Below are 6,000 nucleotides of genomic sequence, written 5' to 3'. Positions count from 1 at the left end.
GAATTGCTTCCTGACTGTTGAGACAACTTTGATGTTGTGGGAAATAGGCCACTAAAATATAGGATAAGCTTGATTTTTATTGAGTTTGTAAGATGCCAGCACCTTCACACAATCCCAGGGGTGAAGGAGACATCACGTACACAATACAAGTAATTAATGTTGAAAGCATCCCTGTTATGGATATAAGTGGTGATTTTCAGCTTTTGAATAACATTGAATTACCTATGCAGTTTCATATGTGCATGATTTCGGAGTTAAATAGCTTTAGGGTGACACATTTGGTCTGATTTATAACCATATCTGCACCTTAGCTCCCTCTTTGACTCCTTCTACATTTGAGAAAATTAAATAAAACTGATTTCCTGAGTCTCCTGTCTGTACAAACTATATAAAAAGCATTTTAAAAACCTGATTCTGCATCCAGGACCACTGTACATTTCAGTCTCAGTTGTGTGTGTTACTATAGAAACGGTTAAATGACAGTCCCCTAGCAGAGAGCCAATGGACAGCCATAGTAAGGTGTCTTGTTACTCCCGGTCAGCCCACGCTAGCTGGGCTAAAGGAGGAGTTATTCCGCTCCTCCGCAGTAATGGTGACTTGGCTGCGCTGGAAGGGAGCTCAATGCTGTGTTGTGGCCATCCAACACGACTTCTGAGAGATTTCCGAAGAAGATATTTGTTAGGTTTTTTTTTAACTGCGGACGGCTCGGATAACAATACCTGCCAGTTTAGTGGATTTTTGTAGCTGAACGCGCCGCGGAGACCTGTTGCTCGCCTGCCTCGCCGCATAGTCAACTACTATCCAAGATGTTGCCTTGTGGATGGGATGGCCGCTGGTCCCGTTTGTGTGCGCACTCATAGCCTCCGTCGGAGTGCCGAACATTTCCCGTACAAGTGATTTTGAAGCTCTTCTCGACTGGTAAGTTGAAGCCTTTAAAACGTGATGTACGAAAAGTTAGCTAACTTTAGCGTAACGTTTGCCAGCGGGAAAAGCTGAGGGGTTGTGTCTGTTGTGGCGAGGCTCAAACGCCGATGCCCCTTTTATCTAAAAACCGCTGACAGTGCTGTTAGCTAGCTACTTTAATGCTAATAAACGGTTTGTTCATATGTACCATGTCTTTACTTTCAAGTATTGCTACGTATTGTGTTAACGTCCCAACAGTATTGCTCCTGCTGCTGCCTGACATGGGGCATCTTTGACCACAGCAGTTCTGTATTTAAAAGTTTGGGAGGGAGCAGGCACCACCACAGAAATAACTGTCTGGCTAGTTTACTGCCACCAGTACTGTTTGTGTACGATCGAGGAACATTTTTGTCAACGTGTTAAAGCTTAACAAAGTCTTTTAGAGGCATAATATGTCAGTGCAGGGCAGGCTGAAGGTTTTATGGGGGTTGTAGGAAGGCAGCTTGTGCCCCCCTCCCCCTTCATTACCATGGAAAAGTAGTAAAGTTAGCTTGAAGTCAAAGGTCATGAGGGTTTTGAATATTCATTCAAGGCTTAAGAGAAAGGTGAGGAGTCTGTGTGATTGATCAAGATGAACATCTTAAGTGGTTATGATGGAGATGGTGTGAGCATCATCATAGGAAAAATGGGGAAAATAGTCAGTGGGTTGGGTTTGTGTGTGTTGGGAAGAGGGGGGTGTGGAGTGAGGTTTTGCAAAACCATGCTCTGCATGTCACGGTACTCATAGCAACCCTGTGATTAACAGAAATGGAGCGGATGAGGTCGAGACCAAAATGAGAAGTGAGGGCTGTTGGTCCAGAGCTGGGCTGATAATCATGGAATAGTCATGGCTCTCTTTCTGGCTGGTCCTGACCCTGGTTGAGCTGAAAAACACAACACCAACATCCAGGGTGGCTTATTGGTCAGGGAAACCAATCCATAACTGGAAGGTACCAGGCTCAGTACTGTAATGGCCAGTGTCCATCAACAACCCCTGTGTTAAACTCATTGTAAGATAATCTGGGAAAGCATGTCGGCTAATTGACTGAATTGTAAGAGGGTTACGATTCATGAAAACCAACCATCGGGTTCTCCCTTTTATTTAGGTGAGTCACAGTTTCTGTGTAATTCCCGCTACTGTTTTCTTCACAAGTCATGGCTGTGAATGCAACCACAATCTCTCCACTCCTGTCACAGCTTTGCAGTAAGGAAGAATACATAACGGAGGAGTTTCTTCAGCTGTATATCTTCAGTTGATCTGTTTAATAGCATACAGTCTGGTTTTGTTATGCTATACACATTTTGAAAACATCAGTTCTTACATCATCAGTCATGTTGGTTCAAAAGATATTCTGATCCAGGCCCTCCTAGACACCGTGTGTGTTTTGAATTTGAATTGTGTGCTTGCAGGCTGCATAATACAGTATGATTCTGGGAACAGAGGTTCACTCAGAGTTTGTTGTTGAATTTTCCTGGCATGAATGACTTCAGGAAGATTTTCACCTCAATGCTGGCGAAGAGTACCTCTTCTCGTCGGCTTCTGTTCCAAATGTGTTTGCCAGCTGAGACCACAGTTCTGATGTTTGGAGGATATGAACAAATTCCTTCTCATATCTTATGTTACGAGTTATGCTTTTGGAAGTAGAAGTGGAATCTGGCGTTTTTATGGACCTCAAAAGTGAAGCTACTCCAGTTTTCAAAAGATTTAGGATCAAAGAAAAGCTTAAAAGAGCAAGACGTACATGCTTTTCTGATCATTTTGTTCCTGGCACATATGGAGAGATGAGCAGGAATAGAAAGCAGCAGAAAATGAAATTATTTGTACCTTCACTCAGCTGAAGTGCAGTTTTTCAGGGGATTGTTTTCAAATCCATTTCATGGGTTGTAGCTGTGTCACAGACAGGAAGGTGGGAGGAAAGGAAAAGCTTGACCTAAGTGCAGAGTAAAGAGCACTATCACGTTTCCAGGATTATTTTCTTTAAAATCCTTGTGACTGTGGCTAAGACTTTCAAACACTTAGCAGCAGCAGACTAAACCTTGTTTAGGTATTTCTTTCTAGCTATAGTGTGGGAATACATGGGAATACCTGGGAACAAACATCCCCACTGTTTGAAAAAGAAAAAGAGAATGAGGCGCTGAAGTGGTGAAGGCTGTCTGCTCTTGCTGTATTGGGCCGCTGCCTCCTAAGCCCCCTCAATAATGAGCAGGACCGTAGTCCAATGCGAGAGGAGCTGGCCTGCGCAGCAGCCTCAGTGTGGATAAAAAACATTCCACTGTAGGTCTCTGTTGAAATAACAAGGGCTGCAAAACAATCAGTCTTCACAGCACCCGCTCTCCCCATTCTCATGGGTAATGAGCAAGATGGGTAGTAACCCACTTTGCCTCAGACTTCACGCCTCCCATTGACTAGAATGGTTAACCTGCATTCCTGCATAAACATTTAGGCCTGTGACATGCTTACTCATTAACTCTCCTCTCCAAACTCAGTTTCATAGAAACAATGTTGTTTCACATACTGCTGTCAGAATTAAAGCCCAGTGCTAATGAGGCTGCTGACCTAGTTTATGTTAAAAGTTCATGGACGAGTGAAAACTCAGATTTAGCTCATAATGCCAAAATGCAGCGAAACTGGTGCAATGCTTCTTTTTATAATGTTGAGTCAACTTTGGTAGTTTTTGGCTAGCAACATGGCTTTAGGGAAAGGGATGCTCATCTGTCAGTCTGTCAGCCACTGTGGCACTTTGGTCCAGACTTAAATATCTCGACATGCACTGGATGGATTATCACAAAATTTAGCACAGACAGTAATGGTTGTAAGATGATATCTCTGAGTGTCTTTAGCGATCCACTGACCTGTCAAGTTGCTATGTGATGATACAGTTGTCTGTTTCAGAAAGTCACAGAAATATTGAAGCGCAGTTCTTATGTTAGGATGGTGTGGGGAAGGGAATTTGAAACATTGTCAAAGCATCCATCAAGCTGTTTGGGTACACTGGTTCCTTTAGTCTTGTTTGTTCCTGTGACTATGGCCGATATCAATTGTCAATTTTACACTTTTGTGAATAAATATAAATGTAAACCACAGTGTATATATGAACATCACAGCCAAATGTCATCAGACATATTACATTTGGGCATCTTTGCTGTGAAGTCATTTTGTGTCTCCTAGCCAAATTTGTACTCCTGCCAGTCTCTATGGAACAGACATGATGTCTTTAGTTTTGTCACGCTTTGTGTTCTGGCTTTGTGTTAAAAAAAGTTAGAAAACATGTGTCGTTGCTTGTTTTTAAGGATAGTGGTACTATAGAAAATAACCTTGATGAAATGTAGCCTCATGTACTTTGGTGCCTGTCCCAGGCACGAGTTATGTTTGGTTGATCGTGCATAGGAATTATGCCTCATTTCCTGTGTTTTCATCTGCTGTGATTTTCTGTTTTGATTTATAAATTCCGATGTAAAAGCTGTCATCTAGCAAGCCCAAAATACTTTTTGCTGTGTTTAATGTGGGTTTGCTCAAATTTCTGGGTAAAAGTTAAGAAAAAATAGGCTAGACTGCAAAATGTTCAAAACATCAGAAAATCTGTCAGAACTGAAAATATGGATTTGTTTTCATTCGAGGTATCATCGAGTTTCACAAGTGTTTGGCTAAAAACAGTTCCTTGTTGTATTGTACCATGACTGTCTGTCAATGTCAAATTTTGTGGCGAAGTATTGGGAAATTTAGAAGCTACACACTAAATTTTGAGTCTTTGAGGTCTAGACCATTGGACAGGAGTAAAAGTGGAGGAAAAATAAAAAGGCTATTACTAACAGTAGGTTGTCAGCATTATGATATACAACAATATTATCTTATTATTATTCTAGAGGAAGAGGTAAAGATCATTTCAGAAGTTAATCGAGCAAACCAAGTCTGGTTGGGCAGTAAAACTACAACTAAAAGGTACATTTCAGTAACCTTTTTGGCTTTACGCCAACCTTAAATCTCTATATTACAAGCTCAAAGGACTTAAAATATTTAATACTGTGATAGATTACAGATTTATTTAACATGTAGTTTCTCTCACTCAGTGTCCCATGCAGCTGGCTTTGATCTGATTTATGGCATTTTAAGACATGTCCCCATTAAAGCTGGATGACTGGTTTGACTTCTTTGTAGACAGTTACGGTTACAGCTGAAAAAAGACATCAAAACCTAAAATGGATGTCTTCCCTTTCTGCCTTCATATCATATTGAAATTTGAAAATCAATCATAGTCAAATCAAATCATGCAAGACAGCCAGCCCATGGGTCACATGAGTTCCAAGTTTCGCTGCAGCCATAGTGCATTGTGTCATGTGTGCAGTCTAAACCATGTGAAGTACTGTGGATACATTGTCATGAGATAATATGTTTACATATATCCTCCACCAAAAGCTGAATCACTGCTGTCCACAAGATAATGTAAACTACCTATCTTGAGCTTGACCCAGTTACAGTTTTATGACATGTAATCAGGAACCAGAAGTGTGAGTTATAACTTATTTGTAGAGCAGCAAGCAGCTTTAAGACCACACAAAAAAAGTGGTGTTTTGCTTTTCTAGATTAGTGTCCAGTTCAGTTGGAAGCTGCTATCTTAACTCTCAGAAGTTGGTACAGACTGCAAGTAATAAACTGCTACTTTGTTGATTATAACTCAAGTAAAGCGGGGTGTGTGTCTGTGTGTGTATGCTCGCATCATGTGCTTGCACTGCGTCCTCCATTGCAGAGGACGATAAGACGGCTTACGTCTGGAAGATGTGGGAGTTCTCTCAAGGGCATGCTAGAGGAAAAAATGTTGATGTTAAGTGCATCAATGCTAAGCATTATTGTGGTGATATGGCAGTGTGGGCTTATGTGCTTTTATGGTTAGACTGTCAGGCCAGTCAGGACAAGTAGGGTGTGGATTCTTACAGGATTAGATTTGTGTAAGGATTATAATTCTCAACTGAACTAAAATGAAAAATAAAAAAAATGAGTGTTTATTGTCAGTGGCCTAACAGACACTTTTGACACAGTAATCAATTCAAGACCTGCCTTAG

At 41.2% G+C, this 6,000-nt stretch overlaps 1 protein-coding gene across 6 annotated transcripts in view; it reads left to right on the top strand.

Moving 5' to 3' along the window:
* The first annotated feature begins 564 nt into the window (after window positions 1-564).
* The window catches only part of ptpn13 (protein tyrosine phosphatase non-receptor type 13), a 53,332-nt gene continuing 47,896 nt past the window's right edge, over window positions 565-6,000 (top strand). For all 6 annotated transcript variants that reach the window (XM_049603699.1, XM_049603698.1, XM_049603700.1 and 3 more), the window contains exon 1: window positions 565-918. The gene's annotated coding sequence lies outside the window, so the exon portion shown is untranslated. The remainder of the gene's footprint in view (window positions 919-6,000) is intronic.

Source organism: Epinephelus fuscoguttatus, linkage group LG18 (genome assembly GCF_011397635.1).
Source record: "Epinephelus fuscoguttatus linkage group LG18, E.fuscoguttatus.final_Chr_v1".
Classification (NCBI taxonomy): domain Eukaryota; kingdom Metazoa; phylum Chordata; class Actinopteri; order Perciformes; family Serranidae; genus Epinephelus; species Epinephelus fuscoguttatus.
Note: the sequence above shows the minus strand (reverse complement) of the source record. Positions and strands in the feature narration are given on the sequence as shown.